This window comes from Rhamphochromis longiceps, linkage group LG1, assembly GCF_057381845.1.
Source record: "Rhamphochromis longiceps isolate RC_006_pf linkage group LG1, R_longiceps_female_GT1.1, whole genome shotgun sequence".
Classification (NCBI taxonomy): domain Eukaryota; kingdom Metazoa; phylum Chordata; class Actinopteri; order Cichliformes; family Cichlidae; genus Rhamphochromis; species Rhamphochromis longiceps.
In genome coordinates, this window is record NC_140557.1 from 16,862,654 (window position 1) to 16,882,617 (window position 19,964).

Genomic DNA, 19,964 nt, shown 5'->3' on the forward strand with positions numbered 1-19,964 from the left:
GCACAAATATAATTTTAGCTTTTAATCGTAGACCTGCATTCTAAAAAGCACAAATCACATCTAATAAACTATAACATGACAATATAGAGGCCTACTTGTACTGGCACCAGGATTAGCGTCAAGTCACTCGGTGAATTGTTTCAATTTTAACAGCTTGATGCACTGATATAAAATTCATCACATGCACCTTCATTGGAAACTGTGAAACTGAGTGGCTTGAGGAAGTCAAATAATAGACCTTAAAATAAATTATTCTTAATTTTGAAAAGAGAATTTTCAATTCAAACATACAGACATTTTATTAAAAAAAATTGCTTCTAACTTACCCGTCCTTTGGAAGCTGGCCTTGATTTCAGTTGGTTAACATCCTTGGTCATATAAGTGGCAAGGCTGTCTTACAATACACACAGACAAACTCTTATCTGCCTTGAATTACTGTATATTTGCAGGAACGGCTGCAGTTCAAAGTAAGAAACAGTAGACTGAAAAAACGAGTATTCAGTGCCACAAACATAAAAGTAGCAGTATGGTTTATATATTTTTGTATGTCAACAAAAGCATAGCATTTATTGTTCCGAAGTCATAACTTATACACACAGCATCTCTCTTAGATTAGCATATTTTACTCCAATCCTCAGACTCATGCCTGTTAAAAATGTAAATATCCTACCAAAGGGAATTATTTATTTAAAAATGCCATCTACATTAAGAACCACTGGATGTTGCACTCGAGCACCAGCAGAACAAAACAACCTAGCGTAAATATATATATTGTACGGCTGAGGTATAGTACAATTAAAAACACCAGAGGCCAGTGCCACTGGCACCTTTCTGTACCAGATTTTTTTTTTTTTTTTTGCCCGATTCAGCTGCTTTCATACGGTGTTGTTCATGTCTGAGGTGGAGCAACACTTGTTGGGAGACTTTAGTCCTCAGCAAGTCGTCATTCAACTGGAGTAACATCATTTCCACTTTACCCATGTCTCTTCTGTTCTGCTCCTCTGGAATATACAGCTACTGAGATACTGAACAGCTATGCTCAAATTTCAAAACACACAGGAAGACTGACTATTTACAGAACCTATAGCAATGCCATTTAGTCTTATTGGTAGAAAATGTGATCAAGATTTTTCTTGCATAATTGTCTTCCACAGCCTTTGATTCACTGAGTAGTCTTTAAAAGAAACATGGCACACTCTGCAGTCTATACATTTTAGACAACGTCCAGCATAATTCATCAATTTGCATGTGCTCAAATGTGTTTATCAGTAGGCTTATGTTTGCCATTAGTATCTGAAAGCCAAAACATTGGAGAATCACTGTGTCAGATTTTTGTATATACTGTCTAATGCTGCTGCCCTGATTTTATCTAATGAGATGTTCACTCATAAAGACGAGGTATGATAGAACAGGGTTTTTTGCAGATACTAGTAGCACTTTGTGTTGTACAGGTAAGCCGTAGCAATGTAGATTATAATGCTCCACAAGTTAGAAACATACTTGCTGATCAGAGGTAAAACGTTTTGAGATGTGCAAGAAATAAGCACTGTAGTAGAGACAATACATTCTGGACACAGTTTTGTTTGCCAATTCAAAAACTGTGGGTTTTGTTGCACTGCACAACGGCAAAAGGTGTGGCTGGCGAACTGATGAAACTATAAGTATGCAGTATGAGTATGTGTGTTGTACAACCGTAAAAGTAATGTTGTATATATTGTTTATTAATTTAGACTGTACGTACTGTTGTGCAAAACCAACAGTATGTTGTATCGGCAGGCTTGGTTGTACAACTGTCAGCAACCAGGAAGACCGATATATTGTTTAGCAAATATATTGGGACTGTACATATTACATTGTGTTGTGCATCCATTGCTGTGTACATACTGTCTATACCCAGCCAATTGTTGAAGATATTGGCCAGAATGCCAAAGTTTTACAAATAAAGGAAAAGAACGGAAAATGACATTGAAGTGTATGAAGAGCTGGTTTGATTTGTTATTCTGACTTGTGACAGAAGCGCTCCCAGTAACGTGATCGATGACATTAACCTGCATGCAATCAATCAGCCATTGCCTAATAAGGATTTGGCTTGTAAAAATCTATATTTTCATAACATAAACAAAAGGTCCTGTTCCATTTAATTGCTGTGAAGTCAGTGTAGTTTTATATTTAATAAGAAGGGTCACACCAAAAGAAATTATTTTCCAGTCATTAATAACCATTTCCTAATATCTACAAGTACTGAGAAAAATGTTTGACACCAACTTGCCTGTGAGGGGTAGAGGAAATCTCTTATTACCTGCCTTTTTTAGGAGTGAAACCTACTAAACCCAACATTTTAAACCTTCATGGTGCAGCAGCAGCAGCAGCAAGCCAGAGTTAAAGCCACTAGATGGCAACCAATCATAGTCCATCCTTTTGCTCTCTTTCCACTGCTTACTTGAAGTTGTCCCTTTAGAGCCATAATCCCTGAAAAAGAAGAAGGAAAACTCTTTAATTTATATCAACCACCAGGCACACCATAAAAGCTTTTAGCAGGCACTGAGCTGATGTGTCAGGTGGGTGTGGCGGGCTCATCAGCCCTGACATTTAAGTGCAGTAGTGCTCGGAGCAAAAGGGATTGTAGGATATGAGTAGATACAGATGACAAGCCCCCCTGTGAAGATGATTGCAGTGGAGTGACAAGAGGAGACCAAACAACAGACATAGCAAGGAGAAGGTGTCGGGAGGGGAGAGATGAAAGGCAAAAGAAAGAACAAGAGCTTTGAGAAACAATAACTCAACCCGGCAATTACAGCTTTGTCAGATTTTATGTTATCTTTTCATAAGGGGAGAACTTCAAAAATGTACTTAGAATCTTAAGAGTATATCGCCATTTTGAATTTATTGAAATCTTTGTAACTTTACCTTATGACTATGGAAAAATACAAATGATTGGTTTTGGTCTTAGGATTTTATATCATATTATTATTATTATTATTATTATTATTATTTTTAAATCTGTGGATATTTAAGTAAACCATGAGTTGGAAAACTGGTTAGCACCTGATACAGGTTAGCACCCTGCAATATGCAAGTTTTCAAATGCCTATGTAAGCAACTTTCTGATTTAGTACCAACAGTGGTGTTGTTGAAAGGGACATGACATTTTTCTGTAAAGTTAAGACATTAATATTTGCAGTATTTTGGTTGCCTCATCGCTACATTATTTTTTATTTTTTTTAAAAAGCTATTTCATATTGTCATAAAGATGAGGAAGACCAAGATGGATGCAAAGACAAAACAACAACAACAAAAAACCCAACAAAACAAAACAAGAAACACTGTTACTTTATGAAATCCCTGGGAAGTGAAGTGTTCCACTTAGGAAATCCCCTGGTACAGTCACCTTAACACCATGTCTTTTAATGACAAACCAGTCAAGCTGCAGTCCTAGATCCACATCCTCAGTCTATGTGAGATGTACCCCACAACCAGACTGTATCAGCCCTCCAGAAGCTGAGCTACAGTATGCTAGGCCGAACCTGAGGTACTGACTTCCAGCGTTGGCTGAGCCAGTGTAGCTTTCATCCTGGATGGAGGGGTTGACAGGCCCAAGCACTCTTTCTCGATGTACATGTACTTTTGTAAGTGTTTAATACATTCAGCGAGAGATAACCCTGCTTTTCGTCAGAGTTTTGTTTGTTTGTTTGTTTGTTAGTTGGGTTTTTTTTTTAATGGCAATATTAAATGCCATTTCTGAGCCTCCTCTTTGGGAGACCTCTGCTGATCACCTGCATGCAGAGATGTCTGAAATATAGCCGCTGGCTACTGAAGTAAAACATTTTGGTAGTTTCACAGCAAACTGTAGTCTGTGCTTTTGGGACATGAGAAATGACATATGCTCAAGCCAAGCCAAGAAGTGGGGGCCTTTTCCATTCCCTTGCCCTTAAAAAGAACAGGAGCTCCTCCTGTTGGGGATGAAGGGAAAGAGAGTTTCTTTTGTTATGTTTTTGGTTGGACACCCTACAATTGGCAAACTGCCTGGCTGCAGAATACTTTCATTGTTTTGTTACCCCCTGAGCAAAATGAAGTGGTCACACTTGGTGACACTAACAAAGTATTTCGAAGTGACTGATGATACTGAAGGGGTGCTTGGTGGCACTGTCATTTGTCCTAGCATCTCCTCTCTTTGAACTAGAGGGGATGGAGACTGATGCTGGATTCCATCCACCTAAGTAAGATATTGGAGTTGGGAAGAGTAGTAGTAGCAGCAGTAGTCAGAAGAGAAAGAAAAAAAAAACATATTTTTTATACTCCCTAGGCAAGTTAGAGCCACTAATACATCACAAAACTTGCAATGTGTGTGCACTCACAGATAGAAGCTGGCTGTGCATGGCTTATGTAATGAGTCACACACAACAGTGTGAGCACAGATTACAGGTTTTACAGTTTTACTATATATGTTCACTGCTGCCATCTTGGATTGTGAAATCAGGGCTGGAAGTGCTCTCCAGCTTTCTGAGTTGGAAATCTGAGTTGAGGGGGCATTCCAGTTGCAAATTCTAATTTAGAAGTTGAACTTTCTGGCTTCCCAATTCAAATGGAAAGCAGTACGAGAAAGACCTGATAAACTGGGAACTGCAGAAGCACCTGAATCATAAACTATGAGGGCATTAGTTTACCCTTTCCATCCCTTCATGAGGTGATACAGAATACTGATTAAACGTTAGGTCAAACACTTCTTCTTACCCTCCTTTGGGCATGACAAGTTTCTTGCAGCCACCACTAGAAATAAATGCTTTACCCGAAAGCCTTGTGGTTTCTGCCTGCCTTGGCCTCCTGAGCAGATTGGGACACACTCTCCTTCTCTCTGCATTTTAACTCCACTTTGCCTATCCCTCACTGCCACTGCTGGAGCTGCAATGCTAGCTCTATGCACCTGGTGGGGTAGTGAATTTGATTTTTGTGGTAGGCAGAGGACGAAAGCTTCTCCGTCTTTCTGTCTTTCATTTTCTCCAAGACTGGGCCACAAAAGACCTTTGGCGGGACACAGGGTACGTCCATGACTCCAGCCTTCTTTGTCCATGATTGACAGGTTTAACCACAAGACTGTCCCACCAGAGACTGCAAGGCTCACCCACAGCCTTGGACTCCTCCACAGGAAGAGCATGGAATAAGTGTATAAACTACATACATTTTATACCAGAGTACAAGGCTTGGATTCATATCTTCCAAGTCTTTTCTTGATAAACAATGTGACAATGTTAAGGGAACATGCTGACTTTGCTGTATAGTGAGATCAATCTGCAGTAACACATAAATTATAGTTCTGCGTCAGATGTACATCGTAACTTACGACATAACCAGAACCGTTTCTTCTGATGTGCACCTCCTGAGAAATGTAAATACACGCCAGGTCAACTGCTGGAAGGTGGTGTCATCCTTGTCCTCCTTCATTTTGTCTAAATTGAGGTCTGTGTTGACGTCGCCATCCAGGTTACCCTCATTTCAGTTGAGGAGTCATTCACAAATGGCCGGGACACAACCAGTTCTTGCCCTCTATCATGTTTACCCATCTTGTGGTGGCTCATAGTTGATGGATGTCAGTCACAGCATTAGTGGCTGACAAGAAGGGGTCCTGCTGGGGTAGCAGCTATAACCATAGCCTGTTGGAAAAGGATGACATGTTATGCCATCTGTAGGTAGCGCTAACATCTGGGTTAAATCCAAATTGACTGTGTTAGCATGAGGGTTAGAGGCCATAACATGGCTAAACGAGTACGTCACCAAATTGCAGCTTCACATTGCTCACTTTTTCACTGTAGGAATCACTTCAAAGTTAGAACAGCTAATAATTCACATTATAACAGTCTCCTCTTTAGTTACATCTTTGCCTTTATATTCCAACATTCCCCTTCTGTCACAAAACAGAGGTCCAAAGAAAAGGGATATACACACTGACAGGGACAGATATCCCACCACCTATGGCACTGGATGTGCATACATGCATATAAACACACACACACACAGACACAGACCCTTGGACACCCTGTGGCATTACAGCTCGACCTGCCACTCGGACATTCACCGAATCAGACGGACAAATCTCTAACAGACGGCTCCTGACAAAGAGATTATCACCGTGACAGGAGAAGTGTGTGCAGCTGTGGGTGGTAGAGTTTATAGCAGGAAGATGGGGGTAGGGAGCGAACTCAGTACTTTCACACATTTTGCTTCTCTGCTCTCTCTCCCTCGCACTCTCATCACACCGGCATACATAGTCAGACTTCTCTCTATATGAGAAGCAGATGCATTACCTTTCATTACATGTGTGTGTGTCCATGAACATGTGTCAGGCCGGAAGAGAGGGACTCTAAAATCAGTTAACTGTACTTTAGAGGTTCTGCATAAGAATGAGTCCAGGTGTAAGATTTGTTGTCATTTTAAACTGTGTGAGAACTTTCCTTGTATTGGTGTTATGCTATAATTCACCCTTTGTATCTTACAATTAATACAATACGAATTACATCTCCCAGCTATATGCCAGAGCTCTGTGACAAACAGGTGCGATACGTGGCACACTGTAGTCTATGCAGTAGACTCCACCCAGCCTTTTTCTGTTGCACTGCTCATCAAAGCAATTTCAAGCCAACTTAGCTTCTGAAGGAAGGATATGTTACAGTGTTGAATAAAACAACAATGTCTGCTGTAGCAATGGTGTCTGGTGCACAGCAGCTAAATCAAAGGAGGGAAAAATATTTACCACTTTATACTCACTAAATTTGTAAGAAATCCTGTGCAGATTTTAAGAAATTAAATAAGTACAGCAATATGAAGGCAACACAACAAAAGATTTCGGTGCAACAGGGTTAAGTATAAACTCTTCAGTTATATTAGTGTCTTACTACAGAAGTTTTAAAATTAAAATATACATTGTTCATTCATTTTTTTCCACCATCAGTCCCAAGTGCTCAACTTCAGCAGTATATTTCTGTACATACTTTATGTGACGTCAAACTTTATGGACTGCTGCAGGGTTGTTATCTGGCTCTTTAATTCAAATCTATATTAAAGTGGCATTAAAGTTTTTTAATAGTGTTGAGGATAAATCAAGGCATCAAACCTGCACTTATCCATTCGTGTAGCTAGTTTTGTGCCAGAATTATGGTCCTAAAAGGGAACAGAATCAATAAGAAATACCACACTGATGTTACTCTGCGTATTGCTTCACTCACATATAAATTTAACTGGAGAAAAGTTCATTTCATTTATAATCACAAACAATTTAACCACGAATGCCACCAATCTTTGCTCTAATTGTACAGAGAGTTATCAAGTAGCCACTGTGGATGAAATGGCTGATGGGACACAGTTTGATATTTTCAAACAGTTTTTGAACAAACCACAAATTGCTGCAATGACGGTGATATAATCATGTAATCCAAACACAAATACACTCACAAGTCAAAGGTGCCAGAGGAGGATAAGTGAAGCTCTGTAGAAAGTCAATTAATCTTTTCAGCGGTCCCCCTTCCCTCAGCCCTGCTTAAAAGCTTCATTTACCTCCTATGGAGAAGAGATAGAAACACCATTAGTGAGATGATGGCAGGACTGGAAAGGGGAAAGGAGAATCTCACAGTTGGATGAGCTGAAACAGTATAGGCCCCCATCTCCTCAAAAAGTGTGTGTGCGCGAAAAAGGCGAGAGCATCTTCTGCATGGGTGAGCTCAATTAGGTTCCATCTTGATTATCAAAGGTAGTGGTGTACAACTTTTAAGGCGGAAGTGTGCCTCAAATCCTGGTAATGGCAAAGGGTGGGCCGACCTGCAGAGTGAAGCAAGAGTTGGACTGATTGGAGTGGAGATGTGACTGAGGTTGGGTTTTTTTTGTTGGACAGAGGTGCTATACAAGGTGTACATTAGGGAATAACACCCTAACCACTATTTCCATATCTAAAGTAATGTGCGTGTGTGTGTGTGTATGACAGTGAGAGAGTGTGCGGCATTCGAGCCCAGCTGGATAAGTGATATTCATGTGTGTTTGCATGCACGCGTTTGGGTGTGTGAAATGCCAGTGAGCATATAGGCTTCGCTTGACTGAGCTCGGCTGGCTGCTGGGGCACAATTGGGGGGCTCTCTGTGTAAAGAGGTCAAAATACACACACATACAAACAACAGTGAGGAAGTTTGGCTGAATACGCAAGGCTCTGATAATCAAACAGTATGCAAATCAGCCAAATCCTATGCAGAAACAAACAATATGCCATATGAATCTAAGATTACAAATACACTACACTATGAACGATTCCAAACCTCACATTACTTATATATGTCACAGTGTTGCCACATTAGTCTGTATACATCTTGACATTTAAATTCAAGCCACCTGAGCTCGCAAGTTTCAAAATGATGTACGTCGAGGTGCAATATGTTTTCCTCCTCTCCCTGTTGATCGTAATTACTGCAGATCTGATCTCAGGGCTGTAAGGTTTTACTTGGGTTAATACACTTGCTGGCAGAAGAAGGTCAAGTTAAATCAATAGTAAGAGCATAGGCAAACCCTGGGCTGAAGTCTTGCAGGGGTAACTACAGGCAGGAGGCCAAGTCCCCATCTTCTTAATTACAACCAGCTTCTAGTGCTGACCCTGAAGACTTCTACAAGTCAATAACATGCACACAGTTCAATATGTGTTCTATTACTTGCACCGTATAACTCACACTCCTTCAGGGACAACGGGCCACAGGCTGACTTGAAGATCTGTCAAACTAATCATTAAGGAGTTTGGAAAAGACAGTGCTGGTTTTCCTTTATGCAGCATTGTCTCTGCATGCCCTCCCATGTGAATGTGTGCGTGGTTCAATGTGTCTCTGTGCCTGTTTTCACTAGTCTAGTGTGTAAACAAATGTTTTGTCCCAGTTAACTAGGTCCCAGTCAGACCAAACCCATTTGGCATTGGTCCACTGATGCTGGTGTGTGCATGCATTCAGGCTACGGCAATATATAGATATATGTGGGCATATGTGTGTGTTGTGAACATGGCAGCCAGGGGGATAGCATGCTGCTGCTGCTGCTGACACTGGGCCTGTCTGCCTGGTGTGCCCCTTTCTGCACCAGTAGAGCTGGCACTACCTCCTGCCTCTGCCCAGCGCGCCAGCTGGGCGCTACCAGGAGAGGCCCTGCAGAGAGAGGACACAGGTCAGCTGTGACAGAGGGATGCAGAGAGAGAGAGGTGTGGAGTAAAGGGGAAAGGTTTAGATACAGAGCGGGGATAGAGGGATACAGCATAGTCATAGAAAGTTAAAAGAAGACTGAATACAAAGCAAGTAAATATTTCACTATTAAACAATGACATTATGATGAAAATGGGTTGTCATTATAGGCATAAGATGACCTTTTGTGTTTGTCTTGTGACATGTGTGTGAGGTGGGATTCACTTCAAAAGTCTGATAGTTTAATGTAAACCACTTATATACATTCTGAACACCAATTTGAATTTTATACCTGAAAAGTAGCATTTACTTCCACTTTTTCTTGCCCAATGTCAAAAGGTGGATTCTGAGAAAATCAGATGTGTCAGCATTAACCATCTAACAGTTTGTAACCTTTCTGGTTCTTTTAATGACATATCATTTAGATGCATTTGATATTTGCATACGGGACTTGGACGCTGTATTACAGTCTGTGGTTCTGCAGTCATTTTGTTGGGGTGTCCAGGTTATTATGTCAGAACGGTCAAATGAATTTACAATATAATTTGTTCCTTGATTATGTGATTTTTAAATGTTTTATTTTATCAAATTATACCACACTTAATTACCATTTCGAGACATCTATAAATATTAGTGTCAACTTTTCAAACAGACATTTTCTACAAATCAATTAATAAATGTTAACTACTATTTCATTGTTTGGTAATAGTACATAACTAAAATAAAATTAACTATGAATTAACAAGGTTTTTCCTCAACACAATAGTGCATACATTCACTTTGGACCAGCTGCCCGAGAGATGTATAGTATTTGCTTGAATTTACTAAGGTTACAATTTATTCTACAAGGTGAAGAAAAAAATTATATAAAACTTGCCAAGATATTTCACAATCATATCTCATGGCTGTATTGCCTTGTATGGCTTTCTTTATAGGCTCTTTGTTCTTTAGAAAAAACAAAAGCAATAAACTTTTTTTTACCAAAATCTTTATTCTTTTTATTTTTTTTTAACTTTAGCCACTGTAGTTAACTAAGCTGACTGGTTAAGTGAGCTTCACTTGGGATATTTTAATCTAGACGCTGTGTTTCTGTGAGATAATGACTCTTTCCCAGCACTATTACTCAATTAGAACAATTTCATATCATCTTTTTTGTTTGCAGCCTGCAGTGAGGTGCGACAAATGAGTCTTCTCGGTAACAGATGACATAAACTAAGGTTGGCAAAGATATCCAAATTGTAGCTATAAACAAAAAGTATGTGTCTATTCTATGCTGGCACGTTCAAGATATACACATGAAAATAAAATAAGACATACGAGTTCATTTGGTTCCTGTGAACACCTTAAGATCAATGAGGCTCTGTGTTTCTTGGTTTGCTCATCCATGTGTAAATGAGACTATTTGCATTGTACAGTGATTAGGGAAATTAGAGACCTGCTGAGGGAAATCACATTGCGTGCTCAGCCACAAGGAAGTAGGGTTATTGCTGTCTACAACTGTCAGACACTGACACTAGGCTTTGGGACTTTTCCATATGGCATGAGATAATATTCCTGGGAGGCAGAACACTTTCAAAAGCTGCACATACATATTATCTGCATTTTATAGTGTGAAATACTCGTTGGTTATTTGTGAACTGTACTCACCTGTGATGTATTGCAAAAAAAAAAAAAATGTGCTGAGAATATATTAAGCATTACCTTAGAAATCAAACTTATGTATAGTTCCATTGCTTTATCTTTCAACGTGCCCAATTACTCCATCAAAAGAAGTAAAGCTTAATGATCCTGACTGGGACTTGGGTGGCAACACCTTTGTTCCCCGAGTCAAGTCACAAACTAATGAGTTTAACTGGATGGTAAATAACAGCACAGGCATGTCAAAGGTCTCTGACCTTTCTACTCGAGATTTGCAGTGGACTACACTGAACAAACCCTTTCAAGGTCCTGCAACCTATCATTAAGAAGAGCAGCTTAGACGAAAGCGCCAGAACAAGAACAAGAACAATAAAAAAAACAAACATTTTCTCTTGTTGTTTGCTTTCTGTGCTTCTGTGCCATCCTGAGGGAAGTTGATGGGGCAAAACATTTGCTGAGTAAATCATTCACTGAAAATGACAATAGAGACAATAAAATGTAAGCTCTTTGTGTAAACTGCGAAAATAATAGGAACGCTAATGAAGAACGCCTTGTTTTTGAGAGTTGGGCTTAGAACAAATGTAACCCTGGTCGCTTAAAGGACAACATCTGGTCTTATGACTTTCGTCACTATGCTATAATGTAGTGTAGCTCAAAGCCCAAATCTACTGGCTTTGACATGAAAGACCTGCAGGGCTATCCGTTAAGTAGCGGAATCAGTGGGATGAAGTCATTACACCAGTATGAGAGACGGAGCCTTGATACCCTCACCTTCTTTCTCCTTCTACTCCCAACCTCCTGCCCCACCACAGACACCCTCTGAACACCCCGCCCCAAGTCCGCACCTTTTCCAAAGCGTCCTCTCTCCCACCCCCTTTCTCCATGGGCCCTGGGTCTCTGGCTGGCACAGCTGTGCCGGGAGCCGTGCTGTCACAAGCGGTTAGGGTGACAGCCACTCACACTTCATAATGTCCCTCTCACAGGTCACCGAGCGACAAGCTGGGTCACCTCGCTCCAGCAGGCAGCCCCAGGGGAAGCAGAGTGCCCCCGCCACCTCCACTACCTCCCCAATCCCTCCCTCACCCACCATCTCCCCATCAAATCCCCAAACCTTCCACCCTCCTATTGCCCAGAAAAATAGAGAGACAGGGGGTTTTGGGGGGGGGGGGGGGGGGGGGGGGGGTCCAGGTGGAAGGACCTATTCTGAAGGGATGGTCCACGAGAAACTCTCCATGCTGGAGACTATGCCAGGCCCGTGATTACAGTGGGCACTGTTAGTTCCTCTGATAGGGATGAAGCTGGCAGCATGGGTTAGGGCTTGTATCTGCTGTGTAGATGGTAAGACCTCAGAGGAACATGATGATGCACTGCCTTTCTGTAGATCTTATGGCTGCCACAAAATCGGGTATCAATGCAGCAAAATAAATCAAGATCAAATATATTTTAAGCTTTATTCTTTGAATTATAGAAACCACAAAATCTTAAATATAAACTTGACTTTCTTGCCATACTCCAGATGGGTGAAAGCATGGTATGAACTTTGTAAATGGCCATAGGAGAGCACCATATGCTCCTCATGTCTGCCATCCAACTGTCATTAATGTGCATTATCTGTGCTCTCAATCTCATTGTCTAACCTAATAGCAATGCAAGTCAGTAGAGACAACATTAAGATTCACATTATTGGGCCCATGCTGACACTCTCTCTAATTGGTTTGCCATTTTTACCTAATGCACAGCTTTCAGGTCATCACAATTAAAACTGTCTGTCTGAATATGTCACGCGAATTAAGTGGCTCTTTCTTAGATTCAGAGTATCTAGAATATTCAAATTGCATTTAAATGCCATTTTCCTTGTCTTTAAAAATATGTTAAAGCAGATTTAAAATACACATTTGACATACATGTACTTTAGATATGAACTGCTAGAGCAACACAAAGAAATTGAGAACAACAACTAAGCAACGAGTTGTTCATAGAAATATTTTCCTACTTCACGCACTAACAAACGACAAGTTAAGCATGTGAATTTAGGGGGCAGATAAGCAAACTGGATGCAGCGCCTAGCGTTGGCTTCAGCTGTGAGCGAGAGGCCTCGTACCCAATTCCCCTTATTCAAACAGTCACACCCAGAGAGCGGTTAATTCACTAAAGGTGCACATACACCCACTGAACAATGTGTAGCAATTAATTTCGCTCTCCCTCCCACATCTGGCGCTTCGGTGTGACCCTGCCTCTGCTGCGCTGTGTCAGTCAGGCTAGGCAAGGCTCTGTAATTTCACACGTAAAGGACCCCAATGAAACGTGAAAAGAATATGTGGCATTGTTAAATTGCATTAAAGAGTTTAAAACAGTTGATCTGTGCCCCCCCACCCCCCACCTTCTTCCAGAGAAAACAAAGCAGTAGATGTGATCAAATGCTCACTGATGAGATGTGACATAATGCAATATGCACAGAGGATGCATTTTCACAAAGGGGAAAATTTCATTACAGGCCCCTCTGCAAACAGGATAAACACCTTGGAAGAGAGAGAGAGGTACGATGCCACAACAGGGGCCACGCTAAAGGGACCGTCAGGCCTCTCCAGATCTTGGACTAATTGCCTGTCAGGTATCAGGTTCCATGGAGAGATTCAAAATACCTCGGAACTTGGAATTTGCTGCAGTAAGGTGTACGGCTTATTTAGCGAGTCACAAACACACAGCAGCAGCAGCAGCAGCACAGATTCCAAGTTTTACAGCTTCATTACTGTTTATGTTTGCTGCCGCCATCTTGGATTGTTAACTCGTGGTTGCTGGGGCTGTTCCAACTTTCCGAGTAGGAAATGCAAGTTGAGGAGGTGTTCAAGATTCATATTCCAAACTCGAACTCGGAAATTCCAACTTCACATTCATTCTGGAACCCACTATTATTGTGCGTTTTATGTCACTGAAAATATTTAACTTTTGGACTTTGGAAAGACAAAGGACTTTTAAACTCTACAGAGCGATGGGGTTTTTTTGTGATTTTTCTGCAGTATCACCCTTTTTCACAGTCATGTAACTTTATGGAAACACTCACGTCATGAAAGGCAATACATACATTTTCTTTGTTACAAGGAAACTTCACATCGTGGCCTCAACCACAGCTCTAGGATTCCATGTTTTAAGCCATTTCTACTGTTTTCTGGTATTATTTTGAGGAAGATTGTTCAGGCATTCATTCGATACTGGAAGTGCACACAGGCAGGAAAAATGGGTTAAAAACTGAAACCGAAAGCTCACTGCTGAGAGAATGCTACTGAGGTATGCGCTCCAGACACTCAACCACTGGGCCACCCCCTTTTTTCAGGCATTTAATAATGTGAATTGAACAATCTATCTGAACATAAGATGAGAGTTACAAATGTACTATTTGGTTACACACAAACTTTAATCATTGGTTATTATTCATCTCTTTCCTACAGTGTGTCTTTTGTCCTGTCTTTCTCCCCTCACCCCCAAGACCTGACTGTGCCCGTTTCTGCTGGAGGTTTATTCCTGTTAAAACCGAGATCTTCCTTCCCGCTGTCATCAAGTGCTTGTTCACAGGGGCTCATCTGATTGTTGGGGTGTTCACTGTATTATTGTCTTTACCTTACTGTCTTTGCCTTGAGGCAACCATTTCTGTGATTTGGAGCTATAAAAATAAAACTGAACTGAATGAACGAACAAGCTCATGCTTCTCTGTTTTGTTGTAAATTTTCAGTTGGCTAAATTTTCAAAGATGGCAAAAAGTTCAAAAGCTAAAAGCATCATAAAGACGTCCTCCCATTCATGCAAAACTGGAGAATTCTACACTGTTCTTCTTCCTTACAACTTATCCTTAGCCTCGAACACACCATCCTCTCCTCTACTCCCCGATTGCACCACCTCTCTGTCTCTCTCTCTTTCTCTGTGCCACTGTGCCAGTCACCACGCTCTAGGGCTCTGGAGATATTTCAAACATATCTGAGAAATCAATCTTACAGCAAACTGAAGGAAAACATCGAATGTCATTGAGCAATAAGTATGAAGCCTGTCAGAGGTGGAGCTGAGAGCTGGGCCTGCGGCAAGTAAGGCCTGCCAGTATCCCAGTGAGAGGCCTCGTCAGCTCGGCCCCCGTGCCTCTTCCCATACACACATTCACACACACAAGCGTACATGTGCGCGCGCGCACACACACACACACACACACACACACACACACACATCTGACAAAGACAGTTACAATGTCGTTATACTGTTTTTGATTCACACTGCTTCCTCTTACTTCACCTATCTTACTTCTGTCTGTCCAGGATATTTAAAAAATAAAAAAAGTGTGCATTTATATTGTGTATTAGATACAGACAGAAAACATGGAGAGAGACAGCAGGGGTACGACATGTAGCGAAGGTCAAGCCAGCTTGCTAAATACAAAAAATTAAAACCATGCAATAATTAGAATTCAAATAATTGATAAGCTATTACTTTAATTACCGGTCATTATGGCAATCATTTTCTTGTTTTGTCACAATCCATTTCAGTTCCACAGGTGCACAATGGCATCTTGCATCTCATATGATGAAAACCCAAACAAATGATATTCAATTTAGTGTCACAGGAGGATTTTTTTTTTTGCTATTTTGCTTTAAAAGAATTACACGATTACTGGATTATCAAAATTGTGTGATAACTTAATCAAGCTTGTTCCACTTTCAAATACAGCTATTTGCTCTAAATTGATCTGTATAACAATTACACAATCAAATTTATTACCCGCTCATTTAGCAAAATCTGACTAAATGATTGTATGCCAGCAGCGATTTCAAAAAAAAAAAAAAAAAAAATCAATGGGTCTTTGAGCCTTCTCACAGAATACAAGATGCTCTGAAACTGTACGTCCTCCACTATGTGGTTCAGGGTAACCCTTTGCATCTAGCTGAGAGGAGAAGTAGATACAGACCAACAGAAAATGAAAACACGAGAGAGGAAGACAGATTTCAGTAGGCAGGAGGGGAGAAGGGCAGCAGATAAGGAGAGACTCAGCCCAGATAGACAAGTGAAAGGAAGCAGAAGTTGATGAAACAAGATGTCACCACTGATGGGTCATTACACCCAAGTAAGCATGGGACACTAGCTGAGCTTGCACTGCCCCCACCCCTCACCACCACCCCTTCATCTTTTTTTTTTTTTGTCCCTGAGCAGACAGTAACTACTTTATTGCTACTGCCTCCTCACTATTACTTTTCAGGCTCTGTGCTGATTATCCTCTCGGTACAACAAATCACTGCAGCTCAGTGTCGCGGCACTCCAAATTGGCCCGCTTATATTTGCGTACAGATGTGTTTACATCCCCAGGTCAATTGAATTAGGCCTTATAATGAGCCTGGGTGCTGAACAGCTAGCATGCCTGAGCACACTGGGGCATGAACAGGCGCAAATCAGGTGAATCCAGTTAAGAGAGTTTACACTTAACATCACATGCACCCAGTATTTGTCTCGCCGTCTCTTGCTGCACCCATCCTGTTGCTCATTATTATGACTCCAAGCCTGAATGATGATCAGGGCAACAACATCTATGCAACGCCACATCAACGGGTTGAGGGTGTGGAATCAAAAAGCAACACTAATCTACAAATCCCCAGTGTGAGAGTTTGATAGTAAAGCTCAACCATTACTTGTTTTAAAGCTTACTCATTATTTAGCCTTCTTATCACACAGCCACTGGTCACATCACAAAGATGAGCCAGTACGGATGCAGAAAGTGAGATGTTAATGTAAGGAAGAACACTGAATGAACAAATAACACTGAATTATTCAAAAATATGCCTAAATCTGAGTGCATGAGGGATGAATTAGTGATCTGCCAGTGAATTAGAATGATAATGAAATGTTTGTTTCTGGTGATGGACAGGGTAGCCTGGGTAAGTGCTGTGATGTGAATATGACAGTTGGATCTGAGGTCCTTGAGCTGTTCAGTGACAGGGAACAGAGAGGTCATCATTATAGAAAACAGAAAGAGCTGCTTGACCTTGAAAAGTAAGGTTATATGCGTGCTTACTGTCTTGCATCAGCCCCCATAAATACACATACATATTTTTATTATTGCACCTGAAACAAATACAATGTAAACACATAATTTAAAAGTTTAATGATAAGCATAATTTACAATTAGTTGAGTTACGTCTCAAAATATGTTGATGTAGAGGGAAATGTATTAGCCTGCAGTATAGATGAGCCAATTATTTTAACTCAGAAATAAACCTGAAAGCTCGTGCAAAGAAAAAAAACAAACAAAGCAAAAACAAAATATGTATATATATTCTGAGCCTCAATGGTCGCCATCAATCAAATACAAAATACCAAACTAATGTAGTCCGTATTAGGTAAGAGTTTCAGGTTTTTCACACATGAAGTGATGGAAGAGCCCAGAGGGATCTCACATCAGTTTCCATGTGTGCATGTAGACTAGTGAGTGGAACTAAAACCAGGCTTGCGAAGCAACGCGCCCTGGCTCCACTGGGACACACATAAGCGACAACAACAGCCGAATTAACCATGCACACTGCAGACGCCAGCGCGCTGAGCTAATACCAGCGAGCTGTGTGCTCAGTCAGCGGCCTCGGGTCCACTCTGGTCCACTGATTCGAGGGACTACGATGAACCGTCATGCAGCTATGGTTCTGTGCCGTGAAATTTGACCGGGGTGTGAAGGTGGAAAAACCAAATAAGCATGATGCTGAAATACAGTATCACGCTTTCTCACCCCTCTCACGCCCATCTCTCAACACTGTCAAACAAGATAAAGTGGAAAATTGTACATGATCAGAACGGTCTTGATTTCTTCATTGTGACTAATGTGCCATTGGCTCTGGCTTGTTTGAACTACCGTCTCCTTTATCTCTAGCAGTTTAAAAAGAATAAAACAGTTTTAAAAATCTGGTTTAATAAGTTCCTTCTTACTTTTCCCAGCATTTTCTATTTCAATTAGATACAACAAAAGGTCACATTTCACACAATACCCATTTTGCTTTACTTTCCTCACAAGTGAATCCCTTCTCTATTTCCTTGTGTTTTATTTTTTTACATTTACTTCAACAAAACGCAACCAAGGATCACTTGGCACTTTTTTTTTTTCCTGTCCATCAGAAATCTTCTCTTGACCCTGGACATGTTGCTGCCTTCATGCTGGTAACTCTAATAGCATCCGATCCACAGAGAGCAGACCAACACTGCTTGAGCCACACAAACACAGGCACACACAAAGCTCCGTGCACCCTTTCTGCAGCATTCCTGTAACACTGATAACAGAGTTCATCTCTTTGCTTTCCTCATGTGTACTGCATAAAGGTCATAAATGCATTAAACTAACATTTGCACAGGCAGGAGGACACACACATACACACACAGAGAACTCACAGGGGTATTAAAGGACCCCCCACTCTCTAAAATAAATAAATAAAATGCAACATGAAGAGAAGACAGCACAAACAAAGACACTTATTACCTGGACCAAGGTCCTATTACCTGGACCTTGAGGGGCCTTGGCTGCCTAGACGGCATCTGAAGGTGGAGCCTCCAGTCTTAGTATCCATGACCACAAACACACACAAAGCGGCTGAAACAGTCAACTTGGGCTGGCAGAGAGCTGGTCTCAGCCACTCTCACCACACCGGGCCTAGTTATACTCTGTCTGTGTGAGGTACACTGATTACTGATATTACACGCACACACACACACTACCTTCACTGCAGGGTATGTGTAAACTCACCATGCAGAAGCAGGTCGCTGCATTAAACACAAGCATATGCTAGCAAGGAGTCTTACTATGATCTTGCACACAGCACTCCACTAGACTGGGCTTCAACACGCTACACTAGTCCGTATTCCACTGCATTACATTGGGCAGGCTAACGCTAGCTCACGCACTGCCACAGTGTTAACAACCGCTCGGTCCTTGCTAGCAGGTTGCTAAGCTAGGCTAAAGCAAATCAAGGCCTCCTGCAGTCATTGGTGTGAGAGCCCATTTTCACAGTTCACACCCGACCTGCTAATGGCTGATCATTCATTCACGCTCTCTGTTGATTGCACAGGCAGGGGGTTGGCCAATCGTACAGTTCGCTAATGTACCGTACATAGTGAGGATAATCGGCGAGAGCAATAAGCATGTTAATGTTCTGTTGGCCATGAAAACTGAGGTCTGGTAATCTGGGAATATTTTATGAGCAGGATCATCTCAAGAGTTGTGTTTGGTTCGGAACTACAGGTCGGGGCAGCAGAAGATTCATTCATTCATAAAAGACAAACTTGTTCAGTCCGCGGTGTTTAAGGGACCACATTCCTTATGATAATGTTACAGTTTAAATCCATGTACCGTGTCGTCCAGCAGTGGTTATATCGGAAATGCTCAGTGCAGATGCAGACCTCTGAAATGAAATGCTTTAATTCTGCATGCCCTGAAGGCAAGCAGAAGAACTGTTTGAACTTGAACATGTACATGTTTTGGATAAACTTTTTGGATCAACTTTATAATATCCGAGTGTATGTTGATATTTGATTACTGCTGAAACTGTAACAGCACAATAACACGGTATGTCCTAAAGACGTGACCTTGCCATGACCATCAGGATACTTTGAAGGCACAAACTATGACATTAATGTCTAGCACATTTGTACTTATTGATCCTGATTTTTTTAATGCTTGACACATTGTTATTCTTTAACCTCCTAGGACCTGGCGTCTACATGTGGACATCACATTTTGGGTTATTTAGACCAAAATACTCCATTTTGCTCTACAAGGGCCTGATATTCACTTACGAGGACATTATACTGCTACTGGTCTATTGAAATTTTAAACGAATATCCTCATATGTGGCTCTCATTTTTCTTAGAAACAAAAAATCAGGTAAAAAAAAACCCCAAACAAACAAAGAAAGCAATTCTTTGTTTTTACATTCATCAGGCCCCAATATGTACAAAAATATCAAAGAGTTTGGGTCTTAGGAGGTTAATACTATTTGTGTCCAAATTTGAGGTAAAACACAAACTGGATGGATAAAATCAACGAAACATTGTCCCAGTCTGGCCAGAATAGGGGCTCATGCTGAAGCCACTTTCACAACTAAATTAGACTAAACATCAGGTTGAGAC

At 41.1% G+C, this 19,964-nt stretch overlaps 1 long non-coding RNA gene across 2 annotated transcripts; it reads right to left on the reverse strand.

Moving 5' to 3' along the window:
* Positions 1-7: 7 nt before the first annotated feature.
* On the reverse strand, positions 8-18,777 carry LOC146678524 (uncharacterized). 2 transcript variants are annotated; one of them, XR_014910280.1, is made up of 4 exons: positions 18,583-18,777; positions 7,444-7,548; positions 5,339-5,648; positions 8-2,469 (listed from the first exon to the last, which is right to left on the reverse strand). It is a non-coding gene; the product is annotated as an uncharacterized LOC146678524 (long non-coding RNA). The 2 variants fall into 2 exon arrangements; XR_014910279.1 differs by having other exon boundaries at positions 18,319-18,777.
* Positions 18,778-19,964: the final 1,187 nt, after the last annotated feature.